General features: G+C 41.8%; 1 long non-coding RNA gene across 1 annotated transcript; it reads left to right on the forward strand.

Annotated features, from left to right (window-relative positions):
* The first annotated feature begins 2,044 nt into the window (after positions 1-2,044).
* On the forward strand, positions 2,045-19,435 carry LOC146767491 (uncharacterized). The gene is made up of 3 exons (XR_014954596.1): positions 2,045-11,885; positions 14,519-14,648; positions 15,270-19,435. It is a non-coding gene; the product is annotated as an uncharacterized LOC146767491 (long non-coding RNA).
* The last annotated feature ends 1,617 nt before the right edge of the window (positions 19,436-21,052 follow it).

Genomic DNA, 21,052 nt, shown 5'->3' on the forward strand with positions numbered 1-21,052 from the left:
TTAAAGTGCCTCTTGCAAAAGGCTGTGGATGTCTCACTTTGAAACAAACTGACGGCTGTAGGAAACCTAAAAGCAAAATATCTTTTTATTTTTTTTAAGCAGAGCAGGTTCTAAGTGACAAATGCACACCTCCAGCCTTTCACATTTTTAACACTCAGACACTGTTGTGCCAGCAAGTTAGACACACACTTGCTAAAAGGCAAGCCTACCATGGGAAAATTGTAATTTAAATAGAGGAAGCAGACAAAAATTGGGTTAGCTCAGCCATTTCTTCCAGTTTTACAAAAGCCTCACTCCAGAAGTTAAAACCACCAAAAGTTAGGGGCTTTCAGTAGGATTTATCTTTAAAAAATGAAAAAAAATCCAATGTCTTTATGTAAGACACTGGATCTGATAGAGTCTTTGAGAGGCCGAATGAGGATGGAGAGAGAGAGTGAAATGTCCAGCTGCAACAGTGCTTCACCTAGCTTAGGATAGGTGACAATCTTTGACAGAATCTCGATTTTAAAAGGAGACTAATGGATGGCATGAGCACCTAAGAACCCCAATACCTGAGTGTTTCCTGACTCCTCAGCTGGTCCCTTCAGTCTCAAGAAAAACATGGTTTCAAAAGAGATACTCAACATCTGACAGGCTGAGAGTGGAAAACACTGATATACCCCACTCCTGGAAGTGTTCCAGGCCAGGTTGGACAAGGCTTGGAGCACCCTGGTCTAGTGGAAGGTGTACCCTGGCAGAGGGTGGAATGGGATGATCCATAAGGCCAGTCTGTGATTCTGTGATTCTGTGAGATTCTGTGATTTTGTGATTCTCTGAGTCTTAAGCTCTTCCTTTTCCACAGATTTGGTGTGTGGCTCTTGCACACCAGGATCTTTACTATCTAGGCCACCTCTCCTAACACTAAGTATATTTTTACCTTTGAAAGAATTAAACAAGCTCTTTCTGCTCAATGGCGGGGGGCAGCAGAGAGAGGAGATAATTGCTGCTGCCTTTCAAGCATATCCTGGGAAGCCAAAAACATTCCAGGTCCTCTCTGTGGAGGTTCAAACTCTCCTATGAAGCTCCACTAATGGCTTTGGCAGCAGGCAGCCTACGTGTTGGGGAGGCAAGGGAGAGTTTTCTTTGTCCATTGTGCTGAAACTGAGTCTTTATGCAGCAGGTCTGGGATTAAATCTCCTCTGGATCAAAGTGAGGTGGCAGGAAGGCCATCTGCAAGCCAAAGGAATTGGGCTGTCTCCTGAAATGTGGAGGTTGGTTTCCAGTTCCTGTTCCAAGAGCTATTTATACCTTTTTATCTGGTAACTTTTACAGGATTGATTACGAGCTTATGATTACACCGTGTCCTTCCTCTGCTCCACAAATAGGTAGGAAAGCCTGGAGCTAAGAGATCAGCCTGTCCATGTTGGAGCCAGCTTGGAGCTCAGACTCCAATTCTGTCTTCATCCAACTGCAAGAAATCTCTTGCTATTGGATTTTCCATCTCCATTGTTGTTTATTCCAACATTTGCTGGAATAAACCCAAGTTGCACTTAGAAGCTGCAAGAGGTCACATGGACATGAGCTGCAGGAACTCTTTCCAAAATAAACCCTTATGGAATGAAACTTGAGCTCCCAGCCATGGGAACTTATACAGAGAACTCTTGTAGAGCAGGAGACATGGAGATGTTGGGATGACATCTCCCATGCTTTTGTGACATGGATCTGAAGTCTCAAGGATGTTGGATACACCTCTTCTCCCTTATGTTCCATAACATTCCATTTTTCCTTCATTTATCACATCAGTGGAAGTTAAACACCCATCAAACAGGTGTATCAGAGCAACACTGAACAGAACACCTGTTGATCAAATTGTACTTTCATTGAGTTAATCTCGATACCTAAAGCTTTAAAGCAAAGTTAAACTTAAAAAAAAAGAAAAAAAAAAAGTGAAATAAAATATATGGACATTGTGATTCTGCCTGCTGGGAAAAACCAAACCAAACCAAACCAAACCAAACCAAACCAAACCAAACAATCCAACCTAAACCAACCCAACCCAACCCAACCTAAACCAATCCAACCCAACCCAACCTAAACCAATCCAACCCAAACCAACCCAGTTTGGAGAAAGTTTTATTAACAGTTTCACAGATCTAAAATGTTTGCTAAGGTTTTATGAGAAGCATGCTCAAAGCCAAGCTTTAAAATGTATTAATTACTGATTTTATTCTGATTTTGGAGTCTTGGCTGGGATCCAAGGAAACTTCCACACAAGATCAGCAGTGTGTATATATGAAAAGCACCTCTTCTTTTGGGAGACTGGGAAAGGGTCCCAGAGCCACATGGAAGAACTGGAAAATTATTTTTCTTTGAGCTTGAAAAGGGGAATGGCTGGGGTGGTGTGGAGGAAAACCGAGGTGGAAGAAACCCACTCATCCTATGCAATGATGCTTGAAAAGCAAGGACTGCCCAGGCTGTGTTAAAATTTAAGGAATGGGACCTGTGTATGCTCCCAAAGACCCCTTCTGTAGGAAAATAAAAATGTTGGAGTTGGGTAGTAGGCTCAGGAGAACAGCAGCTGTCATTCAACAGAAATTTAAGGGAAAAAAATCAGAATTTTTTTACTGGTTTTATAGAGTGTAGAGCAGCGAGGCTGGAGAGTAAACATAAATTTTTATTTCCAGAACAACTGTAGGAAATATCAGGATTGTATTTAGAATTATTTTATCTTTTGAGCTCATAAAAATGATTTTTATCTCAGATGTGTTATGAGAATAATACTGGCAGCATGAAACACAGTGTCTAGGGGACTGTTAGCTTGCTTATATGGAGATTATGGTTTATCTTCAAATCCTAGTTCTTTGTGTTAAAACTGTAAAGTGGATCATGTCCATCCCTATCACAAATGAAACAGGCTTGCATAAACAGCTTCAGATTAAAGGAGCCTGTTTAATAGCACTTCTCAGAGTTTAGTCACAAATCAGAATTATTTGTTCCCATAAAAATTTTATCAATTAACTGCAGAAAAGAAAAAGATGTGTTTGAAAGTGTGAGAACTACTAAGCACCACTTCCAATATTTCCAGTTGTGAATTTATGCTGAGCTCAATGTGAAAGCAGGAAGAAGGCATCCTATCAGAAAAAAAAAAAAGCCCTTGATTTTCACATATATGTGTGCTGAGTTATTTTTCTCTCACCCCAGAACGATGATGACTCCACACTGAGGATGCGTGTGCTCGCTCATACGGAAAACCCAAAAATCTCTGGGGAAACAAACAAACAAACAAACAAAAAACCAAAAGGAGTGGCAGGAGGCCACAGGGATTGTTTACTATGTCCTGTTCTGGGAGGTGTGACAGGCCTGTCCCTTTCCAAGGGATTTCTCCCACTGATGCTGCTCTGGCTCCCTGCAGACACAACGTTACCCAGATGGGTTTTGTTGAGCCCCAGGGCAAACAGATTCTTGAGCTTAAGATTTTTCTTCATGTTTGACTTTATGACGTCCTCCCCAGTGACAGCAGCATAGTTTTTCCAATTAAAGTAAGCTGTGGAAGCCAGGAAGTGGGAAGGAACTTCTTGTCCCATGGCTGTCCCTGTCCCCGCTGAGGTCTAACAATGTCAAACATAGCTGTGGTGCTGTGGCTCCCAAGGGGTGACTATTTAAACAGCTGCAGGCTCCTGGGAAAGGCCATCCATAAAACTCATCTGCCACCATCTGACCAGAAATACTCAGAGCTGGCTGCCCAAAGCCAGTGTGGGGTCTGGATGGGGCTCTGGGAGTAACCAGGGCGTGTGGAAAGTTCCCAGCCCATGGCAGGGAGCTTGAATGAGATGGTCTTGAAGGTCCCTTCCCACCCAAACCATTCTATGATCCTAAAATTTTATCTTGGATAGCATAATCTCAATGCAATATCAATAAATATAATATCAATTGAGATAATAAGTCCTGACCAGTAAGACACACCCTAAAAAGTTGCTGTTTTCTGCATGGCAGATCTGTTTAGTCCCCAGGAAGATCAGACTACAAACATCACCCATACCACACCCTACTGCCCTTAAATGTCCACTTTGCAGACCAGGCATGAGCTGGAGAAATAAATTTAATTGACATTTTCCCTTTATAGCTATATTTTTTTTCCCAGACATTTTGTCATAGAATGTGACTATTCCCTGGTCAAAATCTGCTTAGTACTGTGCTGCATGTCATGGGTGCAAACTATGCAGGATGCCCTAAGTGTCCCTAAGCATGGAAACTGTCAGGAAAGGGTTTGTTATCCTACTTGTTGGATTGCTCATTCCATTTGAAGTGGATTCACACCATGGTTATAATCTGTGGATCACTGCCTTGTTCACAAACCTAAATAGTAATAATAAAAATTGGCACTTTCTAAATTCAGTCTCCAAGCTTTTGTTATTTATCCTCAGCTTGTCTAATGACGTTAGACACCCATTATAAATAGATATTCTGGTTGGGTTTTGCAGCAGAAGCCATTAAAGAGAGGTCTATTTTTGAGAGAAAATGGATCCTCTGAAGGCTGAAGCTGCCCTGCCACTTATTTGAGGCAGCAGATCAGACATGATGGAACATTTTTATGAATGTCCTTTCTGACAGGTTAGTACAACCAATAGGCAAATTAATTTTTCTCTGTCATTAGCACTGCCTCATGCATGTGCTAGTTAGGTTAAAATTGAACATGTGTAGAACAATGTTTTATTTAATAATAAATGGAGGTATATGGGCTTAGCTATTTGTAGAGTCCTACTCCACAGAGTACCATACTCAGATATGGTAAAGTTTAGGTCATGGCAGTGTCTAAATACACCCTGTAGACAGGTCAAGCACTGGTTCATATATTTTAGAAAGTCTGAGTCTGTGTCTATCAAGTGTCCTCACTTATTTCTAATATTTCCAAAAAAACTGGAGCACAAGAGCCCATCCTGCTGGGCAAGGTAATAACAGCAAATAACCCTGATATCCAGAATAACAGATAGATATTGTTTGTGTGGGAGATTGTAGAGAGAAGGAGAAGAGTTTTTCCAAATCTAGGAAGGGGAAAAGGTAAAAAAAACCTCAAAGAAACTTTGGAGGATAAGCTACAATATTACCAAAGTAGTCAGATCCACATTTCAATTAGCTCATGCTGAGCAAGAGTCCAGTGCTCTTTCCTGAATGCATAGTTTTGCATACCAAGAGCTAAAAATTCATCTCAGCAGATAACTTAGGGCTAATATCAACACAAAATAACTCTTTGGGATTTAAAAAAAAAAAAAAAAAAAAAAAGCAGCCTGAAGCAAAATGCCATTCTCTCTTTCTCCTCTCTTTTATTCAGTGAAAATGCAAATCATTCTGTTCATCAGTAACCACAAAGAACCGACATGTCTCCTGGCCCAGAAGTTTTCCACCACTTCCAGCCTACAATGGAGAATTCAAGTGAGAACTTCTTGGTAGGAAATTATTCAAAACACCTACAATGTTTTCAGATCCTTCCCACTACCTTCTGCTCTTTGAGGGCCACCACAAAAATCTCAACTCAGCCTTGTTTCACAGTCAAAAAAACATTCCCACAGACACAAGCATCAGGATAGGAACAAGAATTAAAAATGCAGGTGCTTCAAACCCAAATCATGGGTTTGATCTTTGCAGTTCCTTTCACATCAGCATCTTTCATGTAGATACCAGAATTCCCTGGGTTTTGCTCGTGAAATTCCCATCATTCTGCACCTGTCTCAGCAATTCCTGTGTCACACAGCTCCTTTCCTGGTCACAAGAGCCAAAGGAAACCACTTTGATTTGTGACTCATGGACCAGCTGTGACTGCTGCTTGTGGTGGAGAAATCCTTTTCATCTTTGCTTGCATTTTAAGGGAAAAATACTTAAAATAACTTGCTCACCTGCATGTTCATGCCCTGTCCCATCCTCTGTTGCATGACGCCTTGCCAAATATACCCCAAATCATCACTGAACTCAAATTTGTCTCTGGCACAGGGAAATGCAAAGCTTGAGTGGCCTTGTTGGGTCATATCATTAAATAAATCAAAGCAGAAGCAATGTTAGAAGCCATATTTACTGAAGATATTTAACCCACAAATCCTGTATAATTTGCTTTTTTCACCAATAGGTGGTGCCAATAATTTATGCATTCCCATCTGCTGGGCAAAGAAAAGGCTTGGAGCAGATCATTTATCTGTGCTGACAGTGAGCAGAACATCTGGAGGGAAGAGTTTTGACCCAGGAAACTGCTGGGAAAGGGAATTTTGTTGAAGTAACCATGCCCTAGAGGTGGAAAATGGTGAGGATAAAGCCTCATGGTTTAAGGCAAGAGTCATACAACTAAAGTAGGATATTCTTCCTTTGCATGATTCAGAATAAATATAAAGGTCTTGGCAATGCAGACACCAATATGTGCACAAGACCTCAGATATGAATCAGCCTTGACCCTTCCTTTTGCACTCAGTCAACAGCAGTGTGCCAGGGAAGGCAGGAAGAGACACCAAGAGGGAATCTATTGATTAATTGAAAGGAAAAAGTATCAAAAAATATCCCTTTGACAAAACCTTTTACATTAAAACCCACAGCTGGCATTTCTGTTGGCACACAGATCAATTTTAGCCAAGCAACAAAATGCCAAGGCTTACTTCTTCAGGTTGGATATCAAATTCCACATTTAAAATAATTGATATTATTGTATTTTGGTTATTTGTTATTTGGGGATTTTTTTTTTTCCATTTTGCTGGGTTAAAATCTTCTTGACCCCTTCCCATTATAATTTTGTGATCTTGGATTAATGTTATAGTGGAATGAAATGTCACTAATTCCATAAAAGGTAAGATAACCTTTGGAAAACATTTAAGCAACTTAATTATATATTTATGTATTTTTTAAATTACCAGATTTAAAGCCAACCTATTAGATATGTGCTGGGAGAAGGACTGGATGATGCCAGCAGAAGTTTGAGTGCCAGAAAGCAGATTCTAGAAGCCAAATCCTTAACTTTATATTTAAGTCTAGTTGGCTTTGAAAGACTTCATCATTATACCCACTGTGAATAAATTGAAAAAAGTATTTTTAAAATTATACCATTTCCTGGCAGGAAAAGGCAAAACCTCAGTAGTCTTTACCAGTACTTGTGTGTATCACAAAAAACCAAAAATTCCATGACTTTCTCCCTCCCAAATGGAAACTACCTCCTTCAAAAACCTCTGACTTTTTAAAATTGTAAATCCTGGGGGTTTTTTTTCCTGTTATCTCACAGAAGAATTCTCTTTGTGCTTTTACTGCTGTTAATCAAAAACCAGTGCCCTTGTTCTTTGCTGAGTGTGGAAGGGCATGGAAAACTGTAATCTATGTCCTGGCCAAATTGTATTTACTGTCTCAGTGCCTTAAATGTCAAACCTGCAAAACAGAACAGTTTCTTTTGCTGTTGTTGATTTACTACTAAAATAAGTTTTCCTGCTCTCCATGGTTGAGCCACAGTGTGCCAGGCAGCTTTTGCCAGATATTTTTATGTCACATTCACAGAAGATATAATTTCTTGAAGTGAAATTGTACATTTCCAGTGAGAGGGAGTGGAGAAGGGGAACAGGTCATGAGCTCACAGCCACCAATGCAAGAGTGTTTACCCATTGATGCAAATTCACAGCCAGGATGGCAGATGAGTGGAAGGACAAAAGACCTTGCAGTGATGATTAAATCATTATATCTCTCATTTCTGACAGGAATAAATAGAAATCTGTAGATGCCTGATCCATGTTATAAATATTTATTACCAGTTTTGAAAAATATCAAAGAACAGGATCTTCAGGGGATGGGGTCACATCTCAGAATCATTTTTTGGCTTCTCCATTCCTTTTCCTGAAGTTAATCTATGCCCGAAAGTCATCAGTTCAGTAGCAACCTCCTCATGCTCCTGTGGCCCTATAACCACAGAAAATTTCCAAAATGAAGGCTGGAGAAGCAGTCTCACTGTACTTTAAATTGAAAGTGAATTAATTGAAATGGAACCTTTGAACAGTGAGTTTAACAGAGTTTTCCTTGCACACATCCACCAGTCTGGCCCAGAGGTCATGGCTTTAATTAATTTTGGCTTCAGTGTATAATGCTAACATGGTGCCCTTTCATGTGTTTACCCATATTTGGAGCTTATATATGAAAATACTGATAGTTCTATTAAATGCCCATTTGATTCAGCCACAAGAGGAAATCATCTGAGTTAATATTGAATTATTTCTTTTGAGTAGATTTAGTGAGGTTACAGCTGCCTCGCCATTTCTTCAAATATTGATCTCTCTGCAGCTCCCAGAGGAGCTGTCCAGAGAAAATCAATGAGCTTCAAGTGAGGAATGAAGAAGAGGCTGAAGAGGCAGTTTTCACATATGTAAATTGACACTTTTTTTCCCAAATGAAGAAATTCAGAGTAAAATTAAAGTTGATAGGAACATATGTTACAAAATAAATGAATCTCTCTAGCTCCTGCAGCAAATAATCTGTAAGAGGCTCATGGAAGAAGAAGGGAAGCCCTTTTAAATGGGATTTAATTTCTTCCACAGAAAAAACATGGATCATAAACTTGTTATTTTAGGTGCATCACAGAAGTAGTAAAATTTATGCACAAGGAATAACTTTTGCATCTCTAAATTTAGTAACTCAGCACCAGATCTGTTGAACCTGTGGTCCTTATCTGGAGAAACCAGAAGATGCAGAGTATCATTCCCTCATATTTTACCACCTCAGGGACTTCCTACAGAGCAATAATGAGCTGTTGACATGAGGCAACACTGGAATCCAGTTTGCAAAGTCACCCTAAAGTTGTATTTGTCCAGAGCTGAGCTCTTCATTTGTCTGGGGTTCTGTTTTCTCTCACAACTAATGAGATGTGCCAGCTGCCTTCAGAAAGCCTCGGGCATCCCAATCCCTGCCCTGAGCAGCCCAACAAATCCTGCTTTCTGTGGCTGCCTCGTGACTTCCAGCTGTCCTTGAGGTTTTGCCCAAGACATCCACTGTGTCTAGAGTCTATCCACCTTTCTGGTTTGCTCTCAAAAATATGACATTTATATAATAAAATCTCTTCCAAACCTAGGAACTCTCACTCTAGTGTGAGAGTTGTTGTTATCATGTCCCATCCCCTCTGACCTGACAGGCTGAATCAACACCTTTTTGCAATGGTAAAAACTGGGAGGAATTACAGGAGCAAATCACAAATTGTTTGCTGTTTCACCCTGGAATACCCGAGGCCATCACCCTGTTGTACCAAGCTATTTATTTTCTTCTATGGGTGAATGTATTTTGATCAGTTAAAGTTGTTGCTGAGATCTACAGACCAAAACCACATTTTAGAAATGGTCCAATAAACAAGGATTATGCCTGTGTGAGCACATCTACGAAATATTATCACTTCAATTTTTCAAACCCTTACAAGTGCCCAGCTCTGCTTTATCACGATTATTGGGAGTGTGAACACTTCGTTCTCTGTCACTTATCTCAGGAGCAGGTGCATGAATCCCTGTCTCCCATCAAGCAGTTATTTTCTATCCCTTGTCTTTTCGATCTAAACTGCAAGGAACTGCTGGAAAATATCTAAATGTTGGCTCTGAGATTTTCAATTAAACACCCAGTAGGATAAAGATGGAATTTTCACCTGCAGGACCACGAACTGTGATCCTTTGGTAGATCACGGAATCACAGAATCATTTGGATTAGAAAGGAATTTTAAGATCATCAAGCTCACCTCTTTCCCCAGCACTGCCAAGGCCATCACTGACCCATGTCCCCAGGTACCACAGGTACATGTCTTGAAAATCCCACCAGAGATGGGGACTCCACCACTGTGCAGCTGTGGCAGTGCTGGACAATCCTTTCCATGAAGAAATTTTCCCTGACAGCCACACCCCTGGCAAAACATGAGGCCACTTCCTCTTGTTCTGCATTAGATTGGAGGGTGATGCACTTGAAATTGGATTTTCTTCAGCAAACACAACCATGCTGGGCTTGGTGTAGCACAAATCTAACTGGGCACCACGCATCCGAGGCTGAACACATTCTAAAGCTGGCTTTTCCTTAGAAAAAGACCAGGATTAGGCCTTGTATTGCAAAAAAACCCCACGGAATGTGATATTATTTTGTTAGTAGTCAGAGAAAAGGTTTTTTTTTTAAATTCTTATTTCAGGAATACAAGCAATGCTAACATCCCCTTTATTTGTTTGAGGAAAAAAAAAAAATCCAACCAAACGGCTAATACCATTTTAAGTGGAAGAGTTTTAAGCTATGAAAGAAATTACAGTGAAAAAGTGGCTGTTTTAGGACCTCTGAGAATAGAGGTGGTTTTAAGGGTAAATATATTCAGTCTATTGGTTGCTCAAAGAACAGCATCCCTCGTTGTAGGGCAAAGAAAACTGTCCTAGGATTTGCTTCCCTGGAAAGTGGAAAGGTGCAGGAGAATAAACCAGATGTGAAATCCTAGAAAGACAATGCACATTTTGTGCTGGTCTCGTACACTCTGTTCTCAGCTTATGGAAGCAAAATGAGACCTCATTAAAAGGTCAGCTTGGAAAGAGAGGAAACAGGCCAGTTCTCAGGAGATATTTTTGTCAAATTTCCAAGAATCCAAATTCAGTCTGGTCTGAGAAAGGGCCCTGTTCAATAGAATAAACTTCTAGAAAAGAACTGGCGGGTGAGAACTATGTCACCACAAGTTTTTTGTTGCTCTGAGAGTCACATCACTGTTGCCCTGCCAGACTTCACTCCTTCAGCAATCCCATGTACTTATCCCAGCTATTTCTGTTTGTCAGCCAAACCACCACAGTCTCCTGATTGGATTATTCTTCTGTCTTCCTTCCATTAAAATGCTATCACTCCTTTAGGAAAGCTGCCACTCAGCAGATTTCAGTCAATCTTTCAAACACAAAAGTGTTCATGCTTTTGTGGGCACTGGCTGAGCAGGAGACAGGAGAGAGCCGAGCCCATGCCTGGTTCCTCTCCACAGGCTCCTGGATTTTCTGAGGAGCAGGAGTGTTATCCCTTTGGAAGGAACATTTAGCAGTTCAGCACCATCTCCTGTGAGAGACTGAATGGTTGATGTTTTCATGGCTTCAACAATGCTAAAATTATCAGAGGAGTTTTGCCTGCTGTAAAGGAAACTGCAAAGAAATAACTGCTCAGCTGTGAAGCCACCCCTCCCCAAATATGTCTCCTGACTGAAATTTGGGCTGTGGTAGGAACTTGGGACAAGATAAAGGGGATATTATTGTCCAATCCTAGGTCTAGGGAGAAGAATGTATCCAGAAATTATGCTGGAAGAGATACTGGGATGCTGATGGCTCAAACAATCAGAGGGAAGCTGCCAACGTGCAGAGTACCCGAGGGTGAGCACAGCCCAGCTCAGGCTACAGCTGGTGATGGATAAGGAAAGAGGAGAACCTTGTGAGTCAGGAACTGTCTCCCTCTCCTTATCAGAGAACTCAGCTGTGATAACTCCCCTGCCCAGGAGGTCCTGGGACATTCCCATGTGGCCTGAAGGTACTCACTCTGCTGAGGGGCCAAAATGGGCCGTGACGGGCCCAGCTGCACTCATGTGATGGGCAGCTGTATGGAATTAGAAGGCATCAAAGACTCCTGAAGTGACCCTTGATCCAGTGCATTCCATCATCCAGGTATCCCTGATCCAGAGCATTCCATGATCCAGGAGCTCCTCATCCAGAGCATTCCATCATCCAGGTGTTCCTGACCCACAACACAACATCACCCAGCTGAAGTTCCCCGCCCCAGGGGAGGTACCTGGGGTTGTTCCTACTTGACCCTCAGTGAATATAAACCCAACAGATGCTGTGTTTTGGGGAGATCATCTGATGTGTTCAGTCTATGGCAAACAGACAGCAAAAATATTCTGAGCCTCATTGTGGAACCTATGGAAGGTGAGATCTCTTTGCTACTTTTTGTCTTTTTTTGTGCACTTTATAAAGTGATATTTTATGTTTTTATGTTGCTATTGACTATAGATAGTAACAACCAAAGTGGCTCCATAGCAATTTTCCTGTGTAACCAAGTTGTTCTACAATAAACCCTGCATGTGTGCACTTACGGACACTGGTCATTCAGTGTCATCCTCTAATTCACTCTGAGGGATTTATTAACAAGAATCTGGGTTACTTTCACATTCTATGGTGGGTTGTAACACCTCTCACATGGTGAGAGTTCTGCAATCAAGTCAAAGCACAGTATCTTAGCAGGTAATGTACACATAAGCAAAGATCAGGTTTTCTGAAATGTGTAGACAGCTGGAAATACAAATTGAAAAAAAACTCCAAACAACCCTGAGCTCCTTAATTGTGTGATGCTGGTCACATGCTGTAAGAATGTGTTAAATACCACAAAATAATATGGAGCTGAACAACATAAGTGTTCTCCTGAGAGAGATTGTTATCTCTCATCCTAAGTGCTTCACACTAAGCTATGAGAGCAGAGTGGAAAATGAGAGCAGGATATCTTGGTCTGAGATTAGTGCAGAGCTCATGGGCTTGGTGTTTTTTTTCCTGCTGGAGGAAAAAAGAGAGATAATATATACACCCTTGACTGAGAAAAATACCAAAATATGGAATGAGACAGATCAATGAGAAAACCAAAGAAGGAGCAATCCATTTAAACCTCGGGAAATAACACCAGCTGAGGCAGGGAGAAGGCTTGGTGACACGGGTCCTTTCAAGCATCAGCATCTCAGATCAGAAATCTATATTGGTTTTAAAATGCCAGGCTCCTCATAGCAAGTTCAAATTACAGAGCAGAAGCAGAGATCGTGGAAAGACAAAACTCCCTTTAAAGGTTAAAGGAAGGAAGTGGCAGAGGTTCTTTTTTTTCATGCCCTGTTAAAATCTATGCTGCTCAGTTGAGAAGCAGGATTGAAATGTTAACTCTTTTCTTGAGAGGAGGAGATCTTGAACAGAAATCTGAAAGATCAAGGCCTGGCAAAATACAGAAGAGAGAGTGCCTTTTGTTGCCCCATCATTTCTCACCCACAGAATTCTCAGTATGTGCAAGTGGCTCCTTGCAGCTCTCTGGAGAGTTCTGCTGGGCATGAGGAGAGCTGGGCCTTCTTGGCCTATCATAACCTGTGACTACACTGGGTCAATTTGCAATTAGATAAAAGAATTAATGCTGATATTCAGTGTGGAGAAGACAAGGACCTCTTGGAATGAGTCCAGAGGAGGCCATAAGGATGCTGTGAGTGCGATGGAGACAGGCTAAGAAAGTCTGAGGTGCTCATCTTGGAGCAGGGAATGGTCTGGTAAGACCCATGAGTCTTTCCAGTACCTAAAGGGGATACAGAAAATATGAGGATGGAATTTTAGCAGTGTCTATTGCAATAGGACAGGTGTTTTAAACTAAAAGATTCAGACAAGATATAAGGAAGAAATTTTTTAACAATGAGGTGATGAAACACTGCACAGGCTGCCTCATGCTTGGACATATTCAAGGTCAGCTTGGACAGGGCTCTGAGCAACCTGATCTAGTTGAAGATGTTCCTGCCCATGGCAGAAAGCTTGGACTAGACCACCTTGAATGGAGCCTTCCAACTCAAAGCATTCCATGAGCCTATAGTTAAAAAAACACCCAAAAACACAGAAGATTTGTCACACAGTTGCTTTCAAACCATTCCTGAAGCTGATTTTGAGGTGAGGGAAGTGGGTGAGGCAGAGTTTTGACAGGGCAAAATGAGCTGAGCTCTCTGTAAAGCAGCAGTTGCCAGGTAGGAATGTGGTTTAGACCCTTTCAAAAAAACCCTCTTTGCTTTGATGTGGCTTGAGGCTTTTTTTCTAGCAAGTGAAACAACACTCCAAGTGCTCCTTTACTGCAGATAACATTCTGGAGAGCCAAACTTGCTGGCATTCAGAGCACAATCATTGCTGCTGACAGAGACAAGGCTGCTCAGCAAGTTACTGCCTCGAGTTTTTGAAGGACAAGTTTGTAGCCCTTGTGCAATTTTGGGGGCTGCTATCCACACTGAGAAAAAAGCACAGCTAAGCAGGTATCTGAGTGGAGTTGTAATGCTCACACTGATTTTCTGGGGGATATCCTTCAGTCTTTCTGGTCTGCAGAAGCAGATTGATCTCACTGCCCCATTGCACCTTTCCTTCCAAACATCTTGTAGCGCCCTGCAGTGATGAAGGGATCCTTGAACTATCACAGAATGGTTTGTGTTGGAAGAAACTTCAGAGACCATCCAGTTCCTACCACCCTGCCATGGGCAGGGGCGACTTCCACTCTCCCAGGTTGCTCCAAGCCCTGTCCAGCCTGGCCTTGGGCACTTCCAGGGATTCAGAGGCAGCCACAGCTGCTCTGGTCACCCTCACAGGGAAGAATTTTTTCCTAATGTTTAACCTAAATCTTTATATTTAAAATAATTCCCTCTTTGCTGCATCTCCCCCAATCTACACCTCTTCATCTGTTGCTATTTGCCAGTATAAAGTGTCTTTCTCCCTGTTTTTTTATAGATCCTCTGTAAGTACTGAGATGCCACAGTAAGATCTTCCTGGAACCTTTTTCTTTTCAGGGCTGAACAACCCCAGCCTTTGCACAACAGAGCTGGGCTGCATCCTGAGGTTACATTTAATAAGCTGATGTGGACTGGGGGCACAAACCCATAGGGAGGTGTAGACAAAATTCTTCATTGGTCCAGAGCTGTAAGTACCAAGTTCTAGCAGTAGATGATGATTGACAGACTTCATATCTTGATAATATTCATCTGGGTTTATATGTCTGGCTTGAGCTGTCTTAGGTCTCCAACATCTGGGGAAAAACTAAAGAGTGTAGTTCAGTTCTGCAAAACTAGAAGACTGTCTGCCTCAGGAAAAACCAGATTATGCTGAAAAAGTATCTTGGTTATGAGTGTCATTGCCCTGGATTCCAGTTTTGTCCCTGTGGGTCATCAGCTCCACCAGTGAATACTAAGCTTCAAATACTGGATATTTTCCAGGCTCTTTGCATTCATTTGCAAGAGGACAGGGGCAACACAGTGAGGAATACCAATGGAAAATAATGCCTGAGTGTGACTATTAGTATGGATATTTGACAAAATAGATTTTACTCAGGCAGCTGAAATCATAAACCCCCACTCCAAACCCAAGAAAATCTATGTGCTATTTTCTTAACTAGTGTAAATCAGTGTTAATTCAGTAACAAAAGGTTTGAGAATCTGCACCTCAATCGGGGGCTTTTGTTTTTCTAAAAAAGGAAACAGGAAATGGGATGACATGAATTAAAAATATACACAAATAATGCAATTGGTTTTTTTCTGCCAACAGCTGAGAACTGGCCCAGTGTTACAAGCAGAAAGCCTCGAACATCACACTCCAAAAGTTTTTCCAAAACAAGATTGTTTTCATAGATACTATTGGAAATCCATGAGCCTGCACCAAGAAAAGCAGCTGCCTGATAAAGGGATGACTGCTGCTGGCACAGCCCTGCCTGCACAGAGCACATCTATTATTGCTGTGTGACGTCAGAGTTGAGATATGGTGACCTGGCTGACACCTGGAGGAGATGAACCTCATGTTCTGAAGCATCCAATTTTTGTTCCTTGTCCTCAAATCTGCGGCTCCAACCTGCAAGATCCCAATCTGCGTCACTCTTCGTTTGCATGAGCGTGTGGGTTCCTGCAGCACTGGCTGTAGCCAAGAGGATTTTTACTGAGGAAATGGAAAATGCTGCTTGCTGGACACACGGAGGGGGAATATTCCAGCTGGCACTGTTTTCTAGGAGTACTAAAAATTTCCATCAGAACAACGAACCCATCTCACGGCAGCAGGGACCATATAAGTACTGCAAGTAGAACTTTGCATTAAATTGGAGATGGGGAGGAGTTGTGGGGAGAGGAACATCAGCCCAGAGGGTGGGATGGGGCACCACAGATTCTGGAGGTGACTGCTGAATGAGTTCCTCTTAGCTTGCCCTCAGGACTCTCAGGGTTGTCTTCTAAACTGCAAGAGGTGTTAAGTTCAGTCCAAAATATGAAAAAGCTGGCACTCGCTTTTCCATTAAGGCAGTGGTTGTGCCAGCTTGCTCTAAATCCATCTCCTCAAGCCAGGCAGAGTGAAAGATGAGGAGCTGCACCCTCTAACCCAGAGAAAGACAGACAGGAGCCAAGCCAAGTTACACTAAAGCAAAGACAAGGAGCCTGACTGATAAGGGCCCTCCAACACCTCTCAGGAGGAAATGGGTCACTTAGGAGCAAATCAATCACTTTTCCTGGGAGGTGAATCAGCCAAATTATGTGAGCAAAAGGTGTAAAAGGCTGCTGAAGAATAGGTTTGGGCTTGTAATGAATAACCATTGCCAGGAAGGGATCTCCAGTGATTGTATTCCTTGTTCCATCTCCTGAAAACTACTTTATTTATGACTGCAATAGATAGAAAATTGCTATATTCTATGGCCTAGCAGGGTATGGGTAGCAACACGTAACTCTGTGATTCACAATCAAAATGGTCCAGTATGTGAGTAATCATTCCTTTCCCTTCTTCTCTTTGAAGAAACTACAACATTTGAAAGTTGGTCTTGAGCCCTCTAATTACTTGTCTGGTAAATACAACACCATGCAGATGTTAGTAAAGTAGCAAACCTCTGTAAGCTGGTGACTATTTGATTTATTGCAAGGATTATTGGATGGGATTCCTGCATAACCCAGGCCTTGGAATCTGGAGTAACTAATTTTTTTGGGGGCTGTGCTTATTTCACAGACTTGCAGAATGATGAGGTTGGAAGAGACCTCTGAGATCATAAAGTCCAACCTGTGCCCTAACACCTCAACTAGACTATAGCACCAAGTGCCATGTACAGTCTTTTTTTAAACACATCCAGAGAGGATGATTCTACTACCTCCCTGGGAAGACAATTCCAGTACTTTATTATTCTTTTGGTGAATTTTTTTTTCCTAATATCCAACCTGTACCTTCTCTGATGTAGCTTGAGGCTGCGTCCTCTTGTTCTGTCACTGCTGCCCAATGGGAGAGACTGACCCCCCGTGTCTGCAACCTCCTTTCAGGAAGCTGAAGAGAGCAATAAGGTCACCTCTGAGCCTCCTCTTCTCCAGGATAAACAACCCCAGTTCCTTCAAATGTTCCTCACAGGGTTTGTGTTCCAAGCCTCTTACCAACCTTGTTGCCTCCTCTGGATGCACTCGAGCGTCTCAATGTCCTTCCCAAACTGAGGGCCCAGAACTGGACACAGCACTCAAGGTGTGGTTTCACCAGCACCGAGTACAGGGTAAGAATGATCTCCCTACTCCTGCTGGTCACACAATTCCTAATGCAGGCCAGGGTGCCAGTCACCTTCTTGGCCACCAAGGAACCAAGGTCCCTTTCCACCTGAACACTGTCCAGCCAAACTGTCCACAGTTTGTAATGTTGTAGGGGATTTCTGCAGCCAAAATATAGACTCAGCACTTAGACTTATTAAACTTTGTGCTGTTGGGCTCTGCCCATCCATCCAACCGATTTAAGTTGCTCTGCAGAGCTCTACTTCCTTCCAACAGATCAATGCAAGCTCCCAGCTTAGTGTTGTCTGAAAATTTACTAATGAAGGACTCAATGCCCTCATCCATGTTGTCTATAAAAATATTAAATTGAACTGGTCCCAGTACAGACCCCTGAGGAAAAGAAATTAAAAAAAAAAAGATGTTACAAGAAGGGTAGGATCCCAGTCTTTATTCAGCATCAGAAACAGAAGACAAGAAGATAAAGTTATGAGTTCTTTATTTTTTGAAAACTCTTTGAAGTCACATCTTGGTCATACAGTGTTGATTTCTCTCTCTCGGCATTCCTATAGGTCAGGGTGACCCCAAGAGAGATCGTAGAGAGTTTTTGCTTCCCTAGCCTGAATGCAGCCAATGAAGGAGCCTGGAATGCTTTTGATTGTGTTTTCAAGGTTGTTTATTTCTTATCTATAATATTTTCTCTCTGACCTGCCGTGGTCTACCTAGTACGGAAGCCAGAGCAGTCTGGCCTTGAGTCCTGGGTGGCTCCCGCATTATGTACTCAAAACTGTGTACCATGTTTACAGTTCCCGTGCCAATACCTAAGATCTATGTTGGGCAGTGTGTCCCTGTCCTAAACCAATAGAAAAGTGTCACAATCACGGCAAGAAGGAAGAAAAGGCTAGGACATGCCCAGATTCCTCCATCTTGTACCCCCTTAGACCCCATTCTAAAAATCCCCAAATTCTACTTTTCCATCCTGTGTTAGCTTAAATATCACACGACTAAAACCCTTGTGGCTTGTAATTCCTCAAACAGAATTGACAGTTTTCTACAGGCTAAAATTGAAGCCACAGATGTTTTTGACTTCATGCCAGGGTCTCTGAGACCTCTGCCAGGGTCTTGAGACAGCCAGGGCAGCCAGAGGGATGTCCCGGACTCTGACAATACATCACTGCAAATACAGATGTTTTTGACTTTCATATAAATAAGTATTAACAACTTTCAGAGTAGGTATCTATAGGCAACAGCTACCAGGTCAGAAAATATTCCAAGAGCAGAGAGGAAAAAATGCTGTAACACATTTCCATCAACTAAGGATCATGCTTGTTCCATTTAATAGCTGCAACCTCAGCTGGTGATAAGGAAAAAGTGCCACCTCTCCAATGACACTGGACAAACTATCAGTCTATCAAATTGCTCTGCCTCTATGAAGGAATGCAAAACAATAAGTTATTTACAGAAAGTGTGTGAGAAAGTCTGCTACAAGAATGTAAATTTGGAAGGCTTTAGAAAAATCTTAAAAAGTCAGGGTGACAATGTCTAAGTTGGGAATGCACCCTTTCCATTATCCCCCTTCTCCACACTAACATCTGAACTGGAAGCACTAGAAATGGTATAAAAAATATGTAACTACAGGAATCAATAAAACTCTCCCCCTCTGTGCATGACCTTTATATATTTCTGATTAATTTGTATGACTCACTGTAAGTTCTATTCAGGGTTGTATAGGACAAGGCTGACAGGAGCAGCATGGCTGGATGGTGGGAGCAAGAAGTGTCTCTTACAACAGCCATTAACATTTAACTATTAGACTTGATAATCTTAGAGGTCTTTTCCAATCTTTGAGTTCTGTAAATTGGTACATTCTATCTCCAAAAACACTTCTTCTCAGGACTTCATTTTCCTGAAGAACTTCTATGAAAATTTTATCAGTTGTTCATAAAATTCCATGTTATAGTTGTCTTTATTAAAACTTAGAGAATCTCCCTTGCCTTGGCCACTCACCCTGACTGTACCTACATTTTGCATGGTGCTACTTGGATGGGGGGAACATGGGTTTCTTGCAGATATCTCTGGAGGAGTAAACTCACCCTGTCTGTTAAATAAAATGTCAATTTCTCTCAGCTATTTAAATCTACGTCTTGTTGCTCCTGGCAGTACTTTGCATCAGGATCACAGAAATATTCTGTGTGTTTGATCCAATGGTGTGGATTTCTCTCTTGGGGTTCCTGTAGGTCAGGGTGACCCCAAGAGAGGTCGTAGAGAGTTTTTGCTTCCCTAGCCAAATCGCAGGCAATGAAGGATTCTGGAATGCTTCTGATTGTGCTTTTAAGATTGTTTATTTCTTCTTATCTATAATATTTTCTCTCTGACCACAGCAGGTCCACCTAGTACAGAAGCCATATAAGTCTGGCCTTGAGTCCTGGGTGGCTCCCACATTATGTACTCAAAACTATGTGTACTGTTGTAAAATGCAGGTGAACCCAGTGGGAAGAAATGATGATGTCTGACTCCAGTTCAGAAGGCTGAATGATTTCTTTATTATAACTATTCTATAATACATTAATATACTATAGAAAGAAAGATACTAAAACTACATACTACTTCCTCTAACTACCATATCTAACCCCCAACTCCTGACTTTGAGAGAGCCCAGCCCCAGGTGGGTTGGATTTGCCACAGGCTCAAGCAATCCTCACCAGAATCCAATCAAGCAATCACCCCAGGTAAACAATCCTCCAAACACATTCCACATAGGAAAAACAAGGAGCAGAAATAGAAATTGTTTTCTCTTTCTTTCCTCTGTGCTGCTCTATGAAAAATTCTGAAAGAAAGAAGGATGTTTACAGTTCCTGTACCAATAACTAAGATCTATGTTGGAGAGTGTGTTTCTACCTTAAACCAATAGAAAAGTGTCACTATCACAGCAAGACATGGAGGACAAGAAAAAGGTCAGGACACACCCAAATCCCTCCATTTTGTCCCCTGAACCGCTTATCTTAAAAACCCCCAAATTCTATTTTTTTGCCCTGTATTAATTTCACTATCACACTACCCAAACCCTTGTGGCCTGTAATCCCTCATATAAAATTGACAGCTTTTTCCAGAGGCTAAAATCAAAGCCACAGATGTTTTTGACTTCATGCCAGGGTCTCTGAGACCCCTGCCAAGGTCTTCAGACAGCCAGGATGTTCTGGACTCTGACACAGTGGAGGATTTCCTGTATTAAGAAGAAAAATAATAAATGGAAGAGTTATAATTGGAATAGAGTAAATTTCAAAATATATTAGTTTACACCTTATTTAGGGTCAATTTGTTCTCTCCAAGTGTCAGAGCTGATATCCTGGAAGACTGAACATAGGATAATTATTGTCCTCTTCATCTCTTCATCTTCAGTGCAGCTGGGCAAGTGTAGAGGCTCAGAGATCGGGTTTTTGTCAAAAAACACCCAGACAAGCTCAGAAATCATTTGTCTGTCAAGTGGATAGAGGCCAGAGGGGGGTAGAAAAACGGAGGAGAATAGGGGTTTGTTGGAAAAATAAAAATAATTTCATTCTTGCCAGGACATGAGGCTGTTCCCATTTGCAGAATGAGTTGTCATTAATTTTCTGCCACAGGGGGATGTGTGCTGCTCCCCGATGTGCAACACTGCTGATAAGCTGGAGACCTGCTCTCTTCCCACAGTCAAATGGGGAAAGGGCTATCCATGGCATCCATCACCTTGTGAGGATGTTGAGCTTCTCTACTTTTCTTCTTTCACAAAGGAACACAAAAATCAAAGGATTCAATTCGCCTGCCCCGTCTCTTTAAATGTGATGTGATGCCAGAACTGGA

Source organism: Lonchura striata, chromosome 4 (assembly GCF_050655825.1).
Source record: "Lonchura striata isolate lonStrDom1 chromosome 4, ASM5065582v1, whole genome shotgun sequence".
In the NCBI taxonomy this organism is placed as follows: domain Eukaryota; kingdom Metazoa; phylum Chordata; class Aves; order Passeriformes; family Estrildidae; genus Lonchura; species Lonchura striata.